The sequence below is a fragment of the Lepidochelys olivacea genome, assembly GCF_965140295.1.
Source record: "Lepidochelys olivacea isolate rLepOli2 genome assembly, chromosome: 2".
Lineage (NCBI taxonomy): Eukaryota > Metazoa > Chordata > Testudines > Cheloniidae > Lepidochelys > Lepidochelys olivacea.
The window spans coordinates 199,791,264-199,809,734 of record NC_140412.1 but is presented as its reverse complement, the minus strand read 5'-3'; the positions used below and the strand labels follow the sequence as shown (position 1 = coordinate 199,809,734).

Here is an 18,471-nt window from a genome sequence, read left to right as displayed (position 1 = left end):
TATTGCTGTAGCTGCTACATGGAAAAGTTACATCAGGAAAGTATCTGTGTATTTTAGCTGTCTAATAAATACAGTAAGCACTTTGGCCCAAATTTTTAAAGGTATTTATTTAGGCATTGCTCTGCTCAGTGTTATAATCCTGACTAATTTAGGAGCCCAAGAGCTGTAGCAGTGTCCAGATGGGACACCCACCACTATGTGGCAAGCTGGTTTCATATCCTGGCTTGCTGTGCAGTGTCTTGCCATGTAGACAAGCCCTAAATCTCTTGAAAATTAGACTTTAGACTCCTATGTCAGTTATGTGTTGCAACGTTGAGCAGAGCAATGCCTAAACATAGGATTGCCAATTTTATGATCACAGAAAACTGAACACCCTTGCCCCATTCCCGAGGCCCTGCCCCTTCCCTGAGACCCCTTCCCTTCCCTGAGGCTCTGCCCCTGCTCACTCCATCCCTCCTCCCACCTTCGCTCATTTTCACCAGGCTGGGGCAGGGGTGAGGGGGCTGGGAGGGGGCTGGAGTGCAGGTGGGGTGATGGCTCCGGCTAGGGGTGTGGGCTCTGGTGTAGGGCTGGCGGTGAGGGGTTTGGGATTCAGGAGGGGGCTCTGGGCTAGGACCAAGGGGTTTGGATTGTGGGAGAGGGCTCAGGGATGGGGCAGAGGGTTGGGGTGCGGGAGGGGGTGAGGGGTGCGGGCTCTGGCCAGGCGGCACTTACCTCAGGTGGCTCCCGGAAGCAGCGACATGTCCGGTTCCTAGGCAGAAGGGTCAGGGGGCTCTGAGCACTGCCTGCAGGATCTGCCCCCGCAGCTCCCATTGCTTGCACTTCCTGGCCATTGGGAGCTGTGGAGCTGGCATTCGGGATTGGGGCAACGCACTGAGCCCCCTGTGCCTAGGAGCCAGAGGAACAAGCTGGCCACTTCCAGGAGCCGCATGGAGCCAGGGAGCCTGCTTTAGCCCTGCTGTGTCACCGACCAGACTTTTAACGGCCTGAGCAATGGTGCTGACCAAAGCCGCCAGGAGCCCTTTTTGACCGGGCGCTCCAGTCAAAACCGGATGCCTGGCAACCCTACCTAAACACCTTTAAAATGTGGGCCTTTGTCTTGTTTTGAGCTAAGTGAGATGTTCTACCTTCTTTTGCTATCTTTACTTTCATCTCCCTCTCCCCCTCCTGTCTGTTTTGTTTCTCTCAGAGAACAAGGAGAATGGCCAGTATCACATGATCACATCTCTTTGAACACATCCGATATATAGAATGCATGCAGGGATGGTGTATAAAGTTTGTATTGGTATGAGTTTAGGATGACAAATTGCCCAAGGAATTATACAGGTCAACCAGGGTGGTGGTAAAACCGAAATAAATATGTACCATTGTGTATTTCAGTGCCATATTTTTACTGAAGTAAAGTATTTCAGAAATGTTTGATAGTGTAAAAAAATACTGGGACTATTTTTCATATCCCTCCACCTGTAAAACCAGGTTGTTTTATGTAACTGCGTAGGCTTTGGAGAGAGGGAAATATTGTAAGTAATAAATTTTAGACACTTTAAAAAAGATCTAAAATAGCTTTTCTATAAATCATGATGTCCTGATTTTAAGGTCCAATGTCTTGTGCTAGAAAAAAGGGCTCTATGCCAGTGGATAAGGGAATTTTGGTCTCTTCAGCTGAATAAAGAAAGCATTTCTAGTTGTGGTTGCTCGTGACATGTGGTCATAACTCTATCCCTGGGATAAGACTGAACCCTACCAGTCACGGCTCTTGGGCCACAGTAATTTTGAGGGGAAATTCCACATATGAAGAAAATGAAGCAGATATATTTTGCAGATTGTTTTTAAAATACTGGCTGCTCATAGGGTTGAATTGCTCGAAATGGTTATGACAGAGATGGATTAATGAACAGAGTACAAATGAGATGGTCAAAGGTGCACAATAGTTGGAATTTATCACATGATTCTACAGTTCATCACACAAGGCCAAATCCTGCAGTCCTACCTCAGGCAAAATTGCCATTGACTTCATTGATCATCATCATCATCATCATCACATAACTTGCTCTTGTGTGTTCATTTTATACAGATGTAGTATGTGTTTGTGTGTCCATTTAAGAATGATATGAAAGAATGCAAAGTAAATGCTCAAGGCAAAAGCTGGCTCCATATTACTGGGAGAATATCTAATGTTCTCTATACAGTTCAAGCTCTTGTTACAGTACATGGTCAGACTCCCACAATTTAAGACCACCTTGGGGATTTTAATTCCTTCATAATATATACAGAATCTCAATGTTTGTTTACCAGAAAAATTTCTTATTTGTTCAACAATAACTGTTGTGCAAAATATTTCATTTTTGTTCCAAAACACACACAGCTCAGCGAGTTGTTCTCATCTCGGTGGCACCATGACAGCTACGTTCAAGGAAAAAAGCAAATAAAGGGCAGAGACTCCAAAATGAAAATAGATAGGTCATTTGGGGGATTTCTAGTTTGCAGAGAGCTGGAAAAGGTTACAGCTGATATAGAGCTTATTATACAAAGCATATGCCTTGGCTTTTGTTGGGGTGATGTTACAAAGCATACAACAATAACATTTGAAGAGCAGCACTGCTCTGCTTGGTTTGGATTCCCTGGTTTGAATGAATAAATGAATGTGCTTGTTTTTAAGAAAAAGCCCAGTTTTCTTCTGTGTGTTAGTGTAATTTGTAATTGAGATCTGGACATTTTCTCTTGCTTATATTAGTTCTCCTGAAAGGTGCCTGGCTGACAGCACTGGAGACTGAAGTCTGATTATCCACAGACCAGGCAGCAGCCATGTCCTTTATTCTACGCTGCCCTGCCAATGTGCTTCAGCTTTGACTTGGAGGGATCACCTCTAGGAACTGAGTGAATCGTTCAGTCTCCATGTCCAGTCAGACCGTGGCCCTCTAAGGAAAAGAGGTATGAGCAGTGAGGAAGTAATGAAGACTATGTAAACACCAGTTTTAATTTAAAAAAAAAATAGGTAAGAGAATAGGTGGAAAAATAGATCATTTAGTAGAATGATACTGGTCTCCTTTGAAAAGTGTTTTGAGATCTATAGATGTTAAGGCCTATATAAGAGCTAGGTATTGTTGTTGTACAAATCAGCTGATCTAAATAATATTATTCCCTGGATTTTAAGGAAATCACTTAATGAACTGAACTTAGTGGCATTTATTTTGGAAATATCATGGAAAACTAGTGGGTACCAGAGGAGTTAGAGTAGTAAATGGGGTACCTTCAGTTAGAGCCTTGCAACTAAACTCTGAGGGGAGGGATAGCGCAGTGGTTTGAGCATTGGCCTGCTTAACCCAGTGTTGTGAGTTCAATCCCTGAGGGGGCCATTTAGGGATCTGGGGCAAAAATAAATTGGGGATTGGTCCTGCTTTGAGCAGGGGGTTGGACTAGATGACCTCCTGAGGTCCCTTCCAACCCTCATGTTCTATGATTTCTATGATTTAAACAGATGGGATCCAACTACAAGTATTGGGGCCAGGTCAGGTGGTAAAACTATTGGACCCCTATCAAGCTTGGATAAGGTCACCTCTCCTCTTGCTCGTGAGGTCGGTGCAGGAATGGCTGTGTGCCCTGCTCCTGTCATCTTTCTTGGAGCTCAAGGGGAGGAAGACGGCAAGTGCAGGGACTAAAGCCACCACCGCACCAACCCCAAGTAGGAGGAGAGCCAACTCCAGGGGCAGGAGGTGGCTTTGGCTCAGGTCTGGGGGAAGGGTCTAGGTCAGGTTGGAAAATGACTTCATCACTCTCGGGGTTGGGTCCAGATGAGGCCAAAAATTAGGGCTGAGCAGACCTCTAGCTGCTGCTTCTCTAAAAAAGGAAGAGGGTGCTTATAGTGATGGCATTCTAATTTCAGTCCCAAGTAAATAACGGAGTGTGTAGTATGAGGAAAATATCTAGTGGAGAGTGGAACTGGAGAAATAAGCAGCATGGGTATTTTTTTAAAGAATAAAAAAAAGTTTGTAAGGGTGAGGCCACCTGTACTCCTATTCACGTTCACATAATTTCTCTGTGGTAAGCACAATAATTGCCTATCTGGAAAAGTAACATTAGGAAAATATTGAACATGTACATCATTTTATTTTACTTGGATTTAGCACAGGAAATGAGAGAAAATCAGCCCTGTGTCACGAGCCAGCTCTGCAGACCACCAGTGGTTCAAAGAGTACAGTCTGAGACAGTACTCTATACAGTTTGCAAAATACTTGGGGGTCTTTCAGGATAAGTGGTGCTATAAAAGAGCCTGATCCAAAGCCCACTAAAGTCAATGGAAAGACTTCCATTGACTTTGATGGTCTTTGGACCCAGGCCTTCTATGTAAACTTAATTTGATTTATTTCTTTTTTATTTTTGAATGTCTGGAAAGCAGTAATTTTGAAAGAGACTAAAATGTATTAATAAAAAACAGATTAAATATGAGATTGCGTAATGGTGTGGTGGTTAAAAAATGCGAATACCCTTTTGTGCTCCATACAGAGAGAGGCATTATATCATGGAACACGGAGGCCGGTGGCCATTTCTCTACAGTGCTGGTCAGACCAGACCTTAAATACCGTACACAATTTGCGGCACCGAGTACCAGAATGATGGTGACAAATTGGAGGGAGTTTAGAGCAGATGAACAATAATGATAAAGTGTTTAGTGATGAACATTTAAGAGAAACTAAATATTTTGGCCAAACAACAGCTAAAGAAAAAGAGAACTATTTAAGAACATAAGCAGAATATAAACACCAGGAAAGAAGAGTAATTGTTTAATATGATCCAGAAAAGGTATTCAAAACATTAATTAATTAAGCCTTACAACACCCCTTTATATAAGAATTTTTGAGCCTTGTGAACAAGGTATATAGAGAAGGTTCTGCTTTTCCTTTGTTGCTTGTTTATTTCAGGTCAGTTATCCTCCCTAAATTTTATTTAAAGTTCACAGCAGTCTATGCGGCTAGTGCAGTTTTAGGTTAAGCATATTTTATCCATAATTGCTATATTTGGTTCTCAAGTTATTATTGCAGTTCCTTGGGGTACATTTAAATCCACCTTATCGTAATAGATTATGGAATATAGTGGCTAATGTGTCTAATGTAAAATAAATGACTATAATGATTTATGATGCGGCACTTCAGTTTTATTGAACATAAGGATCATTGTACTAAAATGGATGGTGTATTGCTGGTTTAGCATAAAATACTGAATAACATAGTCAAGGAAATGAATGGATTGGCCAGTTCATAATATTCTGCCCCTTCAGTTGAGAGGTCTTTAATAAGCAAGAGTGTCATTACACTTGAAAATGTATGTGCAGGTAATCCATTATCTAGAACAATGACAGTGATCGGATGAAGCTCTTATTAAAGAAGGGCCTTCTTTAGAAGAAAATGCATAGCACTTTGATCTCTGTGAAAGGATGTTTTGTGCTACACAGGCTATAGCAGTATTTAAAAAGCTTGAGTGTGAAAATATCTACAGGTTTGAAGATAATCTGTTTGGGATAGATTGTGGTTTTAAAGGTGGAAAGGAATTTATCTAAGATTATGATTTGCATAAGATCATACTCAAGTGCATCCTTACTAGGCTTTATTACCATAAGCTACATGTACCCTTGATGTAAATTTCTCAGCCCCTCATTTGGAACTCATTTGAAGCCCAGTATAATTTATATCTTAATGTGCACCTTGCTACTGTTAACATCCAGACGTGACTCCCTGAGATTGTAGAAAAGAATTCAGTAAAGGTCCAATTCTTCTTGTTAATAGGCAACATATAAATGTGTGCGTGTCTATATAATTATGTATATCTGTACACAGTGTATATATACACAAGTATGTGCGTATATATAAATTATGTAAAATGTGCCCATATAAATTGATTACTTTAAATATGAGGAAGTTGATTCCTTTGGTTTCTATAATATAAGCTTATTTACGTTCTTCTCAACCTGGCGGAGGGAGGAGGGGGTCAGGTTGAAAATGTATTGACAGATAGAGGGCTACGTTTTTTACCTCATGTTACAGCTCGCCCAGGTTGCTACTACCTCCAGTTAAGGATATTTGTTATTTTCATCTCACCTTCTTATCAGCACTGAATGTGTGACCACAAAACATATTGGAGACAGTGCAGTCCCCCTGCACAGTTAAAGCCGGCATGTGGAACCAGAGTACACATCCCATCCTGGGAGAGAAAAAAAAACACTTCTCTTTCTAAAATTTGAGTGTTGCACTGGGAAAGTACAAAGCTCTGATTTCATGGTGTTGGCTGCGCTGTGGATTGTAGAGAGCTTTACGTGCACCACCACATCCTGAGTCTTTGCAATTGCTAGTATTTAACCTCAGTCTGAGCCACTCTCCATCTTGTTCAAAAGAAAGAAAATTCAATATATTGTTAAAAGAATGTTCAAAATTCTCTCTGATTCAATGTGCAAATGAGATCTTTATTCCATGCTATTTTTTTTAATGTGAAATGATTTGAGGAAGTTTGCATGTACACCTTAACATTAAGATTCCACAGCCAGACTAACAACATAGACAGACAGTTCTGTTCCACATGGACCATAATATGTAGCACAGTGTGTTCATAGAGTTAAAGAATTTTACATTCCTGAACAGAAAAATGTTTTTACAATGGAATCTGCTTTGTGTACATTACAGAGGTTTATTTACTGAGGCTAAACTCCTTGGACAGTTTTTGCTTGTTTGTTTGCTTGGTTTCTGTTTTTGTCTTGAAGAGGAGATGACATACCATAAAAATATTCACTATAGTATTTAGAGGAGTCATGATTAAAGCTGGTTGGAAAAATTAAAAACAAGAAAATTTTGATGAAAAAGAGAGAGAGAAATTTTTGTGACATTTTTTCCTCCCTATTTTCTGACCAGATCTGGTTGTGATAGAGCTTCAAACAGCTGTCTTTAGAAGGCAGTGTTTGCCAATAGATACCAAGCATTTACTGTAGTATTTCCTGTTTAAAGTACAAGTGTAAACTCTGGTATTTCAGTTACTGCTCTGTGTATGTGGCAAATGACATTTTAATAGCACCCACTACACACTTAATTTAGATAGCATGTGGAGTATGCTGCTTTTTGTAGCAACGTTTTGTTCCATTTCATCTGCAACTAGAAATTAAAGTAGAGTAATTCCTTCCTCAGTTGTTTAGTGGATATTCCCGTGATGGATGTAGTTTTTGGATCACATATTTACTTTATGAACAGATTCAGACAAAGCTACTAAGATTCCCAATGGTAGAATCGTAACTGCAAAGAGGGCAACTCTGCCTATACTTCTAATACAATGTTATTGTTCCTGGGATTCTTCCAATACTTAGAATTTCTGTCTCTGGGGTCTTTGAGATGTTTTTCCAACCAAAATTTACTGGAGATTTATGGATAAAAAGCACTATCTAAAGCTAAATATTATTGTTTATTTGATTATTTACTTATGGGGGTTACTATGTGATGAGCACGTTGCGGCACTTCATCATGCATCATTAGCCACATATGAGGTGGCTGTGCACTGAAGTGATATTAATTTTTTTTCTTAGCGATACACTGGTAGGAACAAATTCTGCCCTCAGATGTGTTCTCCCATTGATTTCAGTGGGATGTATGTGCACTCATCCATGAATGGAATTCAGCTTATAGTTTCTATTGGTGTATCATTACTCTGTATACTCAGAACCAGTGTAAATCAGTGGCACTCCATTGATTTCAGTGGAGTGGGTATTCACATATAGTAGGCCTCAGATTCTTTACTGAGCGGAGCTAAAAGTGTAACAAGTTTATGAACCTAAGTGCAAATTCCAATGTACGTTGCTTCAATGCTGACATGGCACAGCTAAAGTATATAATCAGGGCTGGATAAAAGCTATTCAGTGTCATAACAACACCCACATGTGGGGCTCCAAGTGCTCTACTCCCACCATGACTTCTGCTTGAGTTGGTAATGGCAAGAACTATGCACAGCAGCCCTCAGGCTTGGATCGGGATGGGACAAGTGAGCAACATAGATCATTAGGCAAGGTCCTCTCTCCTGGCCTGCAGCTCCCTGTCTTCAGATCATTTGGGGTCTGATCCATGAAGAAGTCCTCTGTTGGGGTGGGATGAGGCTGGGACCCTCCTCATCTAGGCCTGGACGCCAGCCCACCTGAGTATTGGAATGGCAAGCCAGGGAAGCGTTGTAGCAGCAGAGGTGTGACAGGCCTCCATGCCTATGAGTGTCAATAGATTTTTCCATTGTGCCCAAAGATGAGTGAGTGTTGGTGGGCCAAAGAGGAGGGAATCCACCCTGGAAGAGAATGAGCAGTGGCAGCTGTCTCCTTCAATCTCCCAAAGATGACAGCAGTTGTGGGCCAGGATGCACCCTTCTCTCAAAGCCTACACAAAGACTGGGAGTTAGCAAGTAGGTTGTCAGCTCCCAATGTATTTACCTGAGCCAGGGTTCCAATGGTGGTGGTGGTGGCGGTGGAGGGGGAGAGAAAGTGTGTGCCTCTTCTTCCTTGCTTTGTAGATGGAAGTGTGGGAGATGTTCCTCTGTTGGAGAAGAGCTCCACAGAAAAAGAACTCATGAAGGAACTCTGCTCCTCATGGGCTCAGACTTGTACGTGATGTGCCATGTTATTGAACACATCATGTAAATGTGTGATTCCAGAGACGAGGCCTTAGGTGCAAGCCTGTTGTGCTTGACGCTTAATCTCAGGTATGCTAAATATGGCTATGCAGTGCCTGAACTGGAGAAAACAGCGATCTGTATCTAGGGTGAGCAGATAGCAAGTGTGAAAAATCGGGACAGGGGGTGGAGGGTAATAGGCGCCTATATAAGACACAGTCCCAAATATCGGGACTGCCTCTATAAAATTGGGACATCTGGTCACCCTATCTGCATCACCAACATTTCCAACTTAAATTTTATTCACATTTTTAAGGCCGTAAGAGTGAGAAGTGAAGCTGTGATGTAACCATTTACATCATCCAGTTTTGCGCACCAGAACAATGAAATGAACTATTTAGATATGCACTGAATAAAGCTGATGAACTACAAAGTGACGTCTTTGTTTGACTGCCCTCTCATCCACTGTGTAAACATATTGAAAAATAAAATGGGGTGTTTTTTTGTGTTGCTGTAGCATACTAGGTCTGTTGTATCTCAGAGGCCTTAGTAAGCTGGGTACCTGAGAAAGGCCATGTTGGACTTCAAATTATTCATCTGACTAGTTAGTGTTTTACATTTCAACATGTTTGATGTCCAAGGAAGCCAGCTTCCTGTCTGAGTTCATATACTGTATCTTCCCTGAGAATAGGATTTTATAGGCTGTAAATTATTTTCTGTTCGTGATCTGATAGCAGACTGTATGTAAACATATGGCCTGTTTTTCAGAAGCGACAAGCTGTGGGTGCTCAGCATTTTTGAATGTTGGGTCAGGAATCTAAATTGTGTACAGCAGAGGATTTGAAGATTACTGTGAAGTAGTAGGAGAGTACCAGAGTTCATTTTACCCTCGTTAAATGGCACACAAAAATATTCAGGTTATTCTCCTCCTTATACCAAATGAATTAACAGACTGAAGGAGCCTGACACAATAGATATTATTAGCACATTCTTCTTATCTGCGTAATAGACTTTACAAGACAAGAGGCAAGGAGAAGGTCGTTGACACGTGTGTTACCTTTGAAGAGAAATCTCCTCCTCCAGAAGCATTTTTAATTTACTAGGAGGAGGGGAGTGAAAATGGAAAGGGGATAATAAAGCCCTTTTTCATTTAAAAAATAAATGCCAGCACATTTTCAGGCCAGGAGATGATGTTGCTTTGTTCTTACATCGGTTGTTCTATGCAGGAATATCGGCATAGCTGGGAAAGGACAGACCACATTGCAGTGCTATAGGCTACTGTACAGCACAAGTTTGGGCCAAAGAAACTGTATTTTAAAATGTGACGGATCCACACAGCATTTCCATGCCCCACTCACTGCATGGATAGATCCAAGACTAGAGTTTAATGTCTGCATCTTCATGTTCCCATGTAATTTTTCTGAATTGCCTTGAACTGTTCCTGAATTATAGCACCAGTTACCTAAAGGTTAATGTTAGTACTATGATAACTGGGCTTTTTGTGGGTTTTTCCCCCCCTAGAAAAGATGCACGCCACAGCATGTAAAGTGAGAGAGAACACTTTTAGCATTATGAAACCGCTTGAGTACCGGATATTAGCACCTAAGTGTTCTCTGATGAAGCGCAAAGGCTGTATGGTTCTGCTCAACCAAACTGAGAATGCGAAGGCACTTAGAAAGAAAGATGCTGACAAATTTAGCATCATCAGATGTTCTCAACTTGTCTTTTATAAAAATTGTATAAGCTTTCCCCACAACATTAATTAAGGGTTTGCCTACCTGGTCCTGCAGTTTAGATTATGGCGATGTGAATTGTAGCGTGCACTACCAGGGTATGCCGAAACGGGACGTTGCAGGTGCAAACTAAAAGGTACTTAGTTTGCATTAACTTAGTCCTGTTTGAAAGAGGACTACATTAACGTGAACTAGGTATGTTTTAGTATGCACCAGCAGTGTGCTGCAGTTCACCCTCCTGTAGTCCGAACAGCAGGGCCATGTAGACATAGCTATTTATGCATATGGCAACACAGCAATTCTTTTTAATGGAGAGGTCATATTTCTTCCTCTGTCAAGTTGTAGCCTGGAGCAAAATTTGACATCACATTATACAGTTAGTGAGGTAATGGCTGCATAACGTAGGGGGATTGTATATTAGGTTCTACACTAGATATATGTTCCCCTCGCTGGCAGGAAGTACTTCAGCTGTACTTGGCCTCGTCACTGTGGGGAGGGAGAGACTTGCACTGATCCATAGTTATACCCTCTCGTTGACCAAACAAATGATGATGAGTTTCAAAGGGGGCTGCAGCTCATTCTTTTTGCTGTAGGAATGGTCACTGAAATATGCAGCGGATTAAGGAGGGAATGGGAAAATGTGAGGGCTCCTCAGGGAGCAAAGGGGGAGGATACAAGGAGTATTGGTGATCTTTCTGAACTAGATTAGATTGCTGGTCTTTGTATTTAGGGTGCATAAGTCACAATGAGGATATGGGAACTGGGGAAAATGATAATATATTGGATTTTTATTATATCTGGTACATATATTGGATAAAAAGTTTGGACTGTGGCATTTCTACCAAACTTCCTTTGCTTTGCTTATTTCCCAAAAGGCAGAACTAAGAAATCAATTCTGGATTTCACAGGAATATTAAAGGAATACGGGAGACACAAAAACATGAACTAGACACCTCTGCATGGGTAAAACACTAACCATATTTGTCCTCAGCCATATCTCTGGAAACTGTATGGCAGAATCAAGTGCCCTTAGAGCAGGCAGAGAGCTGCTAACATTTTTCTTCAAAAGGGCAGCATGTGACCCTTTACACTTTGAGACGGCACTGTGCTGCCTGTCTGTGGAATCCTCATTGTGGTTGGAATCAGAAGGGGCACTGTACATACTAGTGCTGATGTAATTTCTCTGTTGAAGCCTGTTTTGTGCATAAATTCAAGGTCCATACCTCTCTTTGCAGGAAAAACAAACAAACTGTCATCCAGCTCAGTTAAAAAATCCAAGCTCTCATACATATTCATGCGTCACGTTTCATATTTTACAAGTACTTTACACACACTAAAATAAAAGCAGCGTCTGTGGAAATCGAAATCTGAGGGGCACTTGCTCTTACATCAAGCATATGGCTCTGCAGATGACAAGCACATTGAGCCAAATTCGGCTCTGGTGTAACCATGTGCAGCTTCATTGAATTTAGTGCCTACATCCGCACCATGTTTGGTTCAGTATTCCCCAAATCATTATAAATAACACTTCTTGAAAAAGTGTACAACTTGAAAGCAGGTGGAAGCTGATCCTTGTCTGTGGTGTATGCTGGACATTCAAAGGAATAGTGCGTATAACTTCCCCATTATCATACAGAAGCCTCCGCAAACTTTCTAACCTAGGCTGCCTGGTCACAGTTGCAGTTGATTAGTATGAGATGCCAGTATTGTGTAACATGAAGAAACTTTACAATGACAAATGACTTAGAGCCATTTTCAAGGTGACATTTTGAACAGGGAGCTTGTGCCAAGTGTTTTGTATTAAACATTTCATTTCACTACATGCTTAATCAGTAAAAGATTCTTCCAAAACCCCATGTCATATATAATATGTCAGCTTCTTCTTGCTAAAACGAAGGGGGTCCCATTTATTTCTGAAAAATAACAAGTCTGTTTTTTCTGCTGACATTTTTAAAAGTAAAAAAATAAACATAAGTTTCCTTTTGACCTCATTTGAAAGCTGTCTAGATGAAAAACCTAAAAATATAAAGGTTTACACAGCTTGGCATGTTATTCATTATGAAATGCTTGTAAAAACAACTCTAGCCTGGGTATTATTATGCTATTTGATAAAATCAGTATTAACTATGTGTGTCTTTTGAAGCTCAAATCAGACTGGGTCATTTTATATGACTGCAAAGACCTTTTGGAGTACAGTTCAAATCCCAGCATGTTTTTCTTTCTTACTCAAACTTTTTAGTACATTTAGGGGGCTCAAGTATGAAGAAGTCACTCAAGCTTCAATCAAAATTGGTATTTTTTTTCCTCCTTCACACTTTTTATAGAAAAGTGTGTGTGTGTGTGTGTTTTGACCAAAATATATATAATTATGTGTGAGAAACAAAATAGTGGTAGAATATTAGCTAGCCAGGGTTCACTTGGACAAGTTCACACCTAGGAAAGGCTACATATGTTCAGACACTTTAACCCAGTTGCTGACTCAAGCACAAAAGCAGAAAATGGGTTCATACCAAAAATCATTAATACTGAAATCCTTCAGTGTTAAAAAGCTTCAGCAAATTGAGAGCTTATCAAAGCTGCTTGAACCATCAAGAGTCAACTCCTCCCCATCTGTTTTCTTAGTTGTGTACATAAGTAACACAAGGGGAAATCTGATAGCAGCTCACAATGCAAGTTTTTGTTTGTTTAGGTTTTGTGTGAAAAATATGTAATTTTGGCAGTAACGATGTTTCAGAGTCAATTATTTGAAGCTCTGCTGTTCTCTTAATGAAGAGAAAAGCTGACTAGGAACTGTAATGTTACAGTAGTCACCATCAGAGTTGGCACTGATTGATTAAAGTCCACTGAGCAGAAAGGCCAAGCATAACTGGCATAAAAATGACAGGTTTGAGAGTAACAGCCATGTTAGTCTGTATTCGCAAAAAGAAAAGGAGTACTTGTGGCACCTTAGAGACTAACCAATTTATTTGAGCATAAGCTTTCGTGAGCTACAGCTTCATCTGATGAAGTGAGCTGTAGCTCACGAAAGCTTATGCTCAAATAAATAAATAAAATAAAATAAAATAAATAAATAAGGTGCCACAAGTACTCCTTTTCTTTTGGCATAAAAATGAAACTGTCCTCACACCTGCAGAAATAGATGTTCCAAAGCAGGTTTGAGGTACATCAGTGGGTAGCATAGGGAAGTTCGCACGGCTACTTGCTGTGTTGTACATGTTTGTAGTTGGCCAGATTATCTGCTGTGCCAAGCTTTTGTTGGCTGCTGCTACCTTCACTCGCTAACTAATCTGCCCCAGAGGCTCCAGGACTGTACATCCAGGACTTTAATCGGGTATGTTAGCCAGAGGGGAAGTCTCAGAGGACAGGCTGTCATGTTCCAAGAGCTCTGGGGCAGACAGAGACTCAGGGAACAACAGAGCTGGACAGTGAGGGTATGTCTACATGGCAGCCGAGAGGTGTGATTTCAAGCTTGGGTGGACGTACACACATGAGTTTTGCTCAAATTAGCACCTTAAAATAAAAGGAGTACTTGTGGCACCTTAGAGACTAACCAATTTATTTGAGCATAAGCTTTCGTGAGCTATAGCTCACTTCATCGGATGTATACTGTGGAAACTGCAGAAGATATTATATACACAGAGACCATGAAACAATACCTCCTCCCACCCCACTCTCCTGCTGGTAATAGCTTATCTAAAGTGATCACTCTCCTTACAATGTGTATGATAATCCAGTTGGGCCATTTCCAGCACAAATCCAGGTTTTCTCACCCTCCGCCCCCACCCCACCCACCCACACACACAAACTCACTCTCCTGCTGGTAATAGCCCATCCAAAGTGACCACTCTCTTTACAATGTGTATGATAATCAAGGTGGGCCATTTCAAGCACAAATCCAGGTTTTCTCACCCCCCCCCTTTTTTTTTTCCAAAAACCACACACACAGACTCACTCTCCTGCTGGTAATAGCTTATCCAAAGTGACCACTCTCCTTACAATGTGTATGAAAATCAAGGTGGGCCATTTCAAGCACAAATCCAGGTTTTCTCACTCTCCGCACCCCCCCCCCCCAACTCACTCTCCTGCTGGTAATAGCCCATCCAAAGCGACCACTCTCTTTACAATGTGCATGATAATCAAGGTGGACCATTTCCAGCACAAATCCAGGTTTTCTCACCCCCCCCCCCATAATTTCACAGCTAAGCTGGTGGCTGAACTTTGTGACTTTGTCCTTACCCATAACTATTTTACATTTGGGGACAATGTATACCTTCAGATCAGCGGCACTGCTATGGGTACCCGCATGGCCCCACAGTATGCCAACATTTTTATGGCTGATTTGGAACAACGCTTCCTCAGCTCTCGTCCCCTAACGCCACTACTTTACTTGCGCTATATTGATGACATTTTCATCATCTGGACCCATGGAAAAGAAGCCCTTGAGGAATTCCACCATGATTTCAACAGTTTCCATCCCACCATCAACCTCAGCCTGGTCCAGTCCACACAAGAGATCCACTTCCTGGACACTACAGTGCTAATAAACAATGGTCATATAAACACCACCCTATACCGGAAACCTACTGACCGCTATTCCTACCTACATGCCTCCAGCTTTCACCCTGACCACACCACACGATCCATCGTCTACAGCCAAGCTCTGCGATACAACCGCATTTGCTCCAACCCCTCAGACAGAGACAAACACCTACAAGATCTCTGTCAAGCTTTCTTACAACTACAATACGCACCTGCGGAAGTGAAGAAACAGATTGATAGAGCCAGAAGAGTTCCCAGAAGTCACCTACTACAGGATAGGCCTAACAAAGAAAATAACAGAACGCCACTAGCCGTCACCTTCAGCCCCGAACTAAAACCCCTCCAACGCATTATTAAGGATCTACAAACTATCCTGAAGGATGACCGAACACTCTCACAAATCTTGGGAGACAGGCCAGTCCTTGCTTACAGACAGCCCCCCAACCTGAAGCAAATACTCACCAACAACCACATACCACACAACAGAACCACTAACCCAGGAACCTGTCCTTGCAACAAAGCCCGTTGCCAACTGTGTCCACATATCTATTCAGGGGACACCATCACAGGGCCTAGTAACATCAGCCACACTATCAGAGGCTCGTTCACCTGCACATCCACCAATGTGATATATGCCATCATGTGCCAGCAATGCCCCTCTGCCATGTACATTGGTCAAACTGGACAGTCTCTGTGTAAAAGAATAAATGGACACAAATCAGATGTCAAGAATTATAAAATTCATAAACCAGTCGGAGAACACTTCAATCTCTCTGGTCACGCAGTTACAGACATGAAGGTCGCTATCTTAAAACAAGAAAACTTCAAATCCAGACTCCAGCGAGAAACTGCTGAATTGGAATTCATTTGCAAATTGGATACTATTAATTTAGGCTTAAATAGAGACTGGGAGTGGCTAAGTCATTATGCAAGGTAGCCTATTTCCCCTTGTTTTTTCCTACCCCCCTCCCCCAGACGTACTGGTTAAACTTGGATTTGTGCTGGAAATGGCCCACCTTGATTATCATGAACATTGTAGGGAGAGTGGTCACTTTGGATGAACTATTACCAGCAGGAGAGTGAGTTTGTGTGTGGGGGGGGGGGGCGGAGGGTGAGAAAACCTGGATTTGTGCTGGAAATGGCCCACCTTGATTTTCATACACATTGTAAGGAGAGTGGTCACTTTGCATGGGCTGTTACCAGCAGGAGAGTGAGTTTGTGTGTGTGTGGGGGGGGGGGGGTGGAGGGTGAGAAAACCTGGATTTGTGCTGGAAATGGCCTAACTTGATTATCATACACATTGTAAGGAGAGTGATCACTTTAGATAAGCTATTACCAGCAGGAGAGTGGGGTGGGAGGAGGTATTGTTTCATGGTCTCTGTGTATATAATATCTTCTGCAGTTTCCACAGTATGCATCTGATGAAGTGAGCTGTAGCTCACGAAAGCTCATGCTCAAATAAATTGGTTAGTCTCTAAGGTGCCACAAGTACTCCTTTTCTTTTTGCGAATACAGACTAACACGGCTGTTACTCTGAAACCCACCTTAAAATAGCAATGTGGTCACAGCAGCTTTGGCTAGCTGCCCAAGTACAATCCCGCTTAACCCCCCAGGTATGAACTGGTCGGCTACCTGAGCGCTGCCTGTGCCACGCTGCTATTTTTAAGCCCTAGCTCAAGAAGGGTCAGCACGTGGACGTCTAGCAGTTCTGGGAATCACACCTCCAGGCTGCAGTTGAGACGTACCTGGAGAGACAAAGAAAGTGGTCCTGGGGTAACTGGGAAGCTGGTGTCTTAAACACTCCCATGCTACTGTCCCTTTTTGGGGTAGGGCCAGTGGTGCCAGAACAGGAGAGGTTAGGGAGCCATGGCCCTCCCACTGTTTCAAAGTGGATGAGCCTGGCCTGTCCACTTTTCACCAGAGTGGACCCTGCCCTTTCCCCTCCTCTTCCCCACCAGGCCCCTCCCACCACCCAGGCCAGCAGCTAGTCTCCCCACCCAGGGCAGGGGGAGGGTCTGCACTGCGGCTCCCCACAGCTGCCCGCACGGCTCTTGCCATGGCCAGGCTGCGTCTCCAAGGCCCTGCCCCCTGTCTGGAGCCAGGTTGGGGGTAAGAGCCACCCCACGGGGAGCTTAGGTTCCCCCACCTGCCCTGGGTAGGGAGCCCCAGGGGCCTGCTTTTGGCCCCTCTGCCCTGGATGAAGGGGGTGCCGGGATCCCCATCCCCGCTCCGGCTTCTGGCTTGGCTGAGGGTGGGGCCTCCAGGAAAGAGGTGGGGCCTCTGGGTGGGGAACCTGACCCCCCTCCCACTTTTCAGAAGGCTCTGCCACCCCTGGGTAGGGCTCCCCTCTTTCTCAGCAAATCAGACAGGTTCTGGGAAGGAGAGCGGCATATTAATCTGCCCCTTCCCTTGTAAGAGGGAGAATGAGGCTCTGCCTCAAAACTATGAAGTATCCTAGGGAAAATTGCACCCCAGAAGGGTCCCCTGGGACAAAAGGATGTTATTTTGAAAGTTTTTGATGCAATTTTGTTTATTTGAGAGATTTCGTAGCCAGCCTGGCCAACACTGGGTGGAAGTAATTGAAAGGGCCAGCTGGGAGAAGCCAGCTCAGAGTCACAGCTTGCTACAAAGACTTTGCACAAGCACTAAAAATTAAGAGAAATGGTAGCCAGAGTTTAGATTTAGGAAGAATGAAATAAAAAGAATGTTCTCAATGGGGTTCAAAATATGGAAAGGAAAGAGAGAGGCTCACAGACAAAGGAAGGAAGAAAATCTAGTGGGGGGAGGGTGAGAGAGAAAATACAACTGAATTTTTCAGCTACCAAGGAGGTTCCGCAGTTTTGAAGTGCTTGTAGCACAATTCTTCTTTGGGGATGATTATTCTAGAGAGTGACTTCATTCTCTGATTGTACCTTCCTCTCTCATAAAGTAGGGGTAAATTTATGGAATTATATTTTTGACTAAGGCATTGCTGCAATGTTCTTTTGTAGAGAGGGCCAGCAAGATACCTTAATGCCTAAAGATGATAATATCAAAGATCTGTAGGGTATAGGACCTAAGCCTTATTACTACAATCTACAGAATTTAGTAGCAGTTCAACTTCTCATGGGTCAGCCAAAATGCATTCTTGTTTTCCCTAAGAACCCCATTTCAAGTCTTGTAGTCAGGATTTGTTTGCTTTCAGATTGATTCCTATGCTATTCATAAAAAACACTGCTAGAACAGGACGAAATTATTTATCTGACAGCTGAAAATATATGAAAGAGTTGTAGCCATCAAGGCCACACAAGGGCCAGTAAATATTATACATTCAAAACTCCCTTTGGCTTCAGTGGGTGCATTGACCTTGCTGTCAGAATAATTCATTATGTTTTGGAGTTTAGGGCACCACCAGCAGCTTTCTAACTACCCTGATTCTGCCATGTTCAGCCACCTTGGAAGTACTCAGCAACTTTTAGGACTGGCTCCTAACTGAGCTGCCCATGACGGTAGGACAACCACTCCTAATATTACTGCCGTGTTCTTGGCCCTAACCCCTCATTGTGCACATGCTTTCAGCCCAACAGTGCCACCCCAC

At 42.6% G+C, this 18,471-nt stretch overlaps 1 protein-coding gene across 1 annotated transcript in view; it reads left to right on the top strand.

Annotated features, from left to right (window-relative positions):
- Positions 1–18,471, top strand: part of RARB (retinoic acid receptor beta) — a 516,441-nt gene that overhangs the window by 323,039 nt on the left and 174,931 nt on the right. The window lies entirely within an intron of this gene.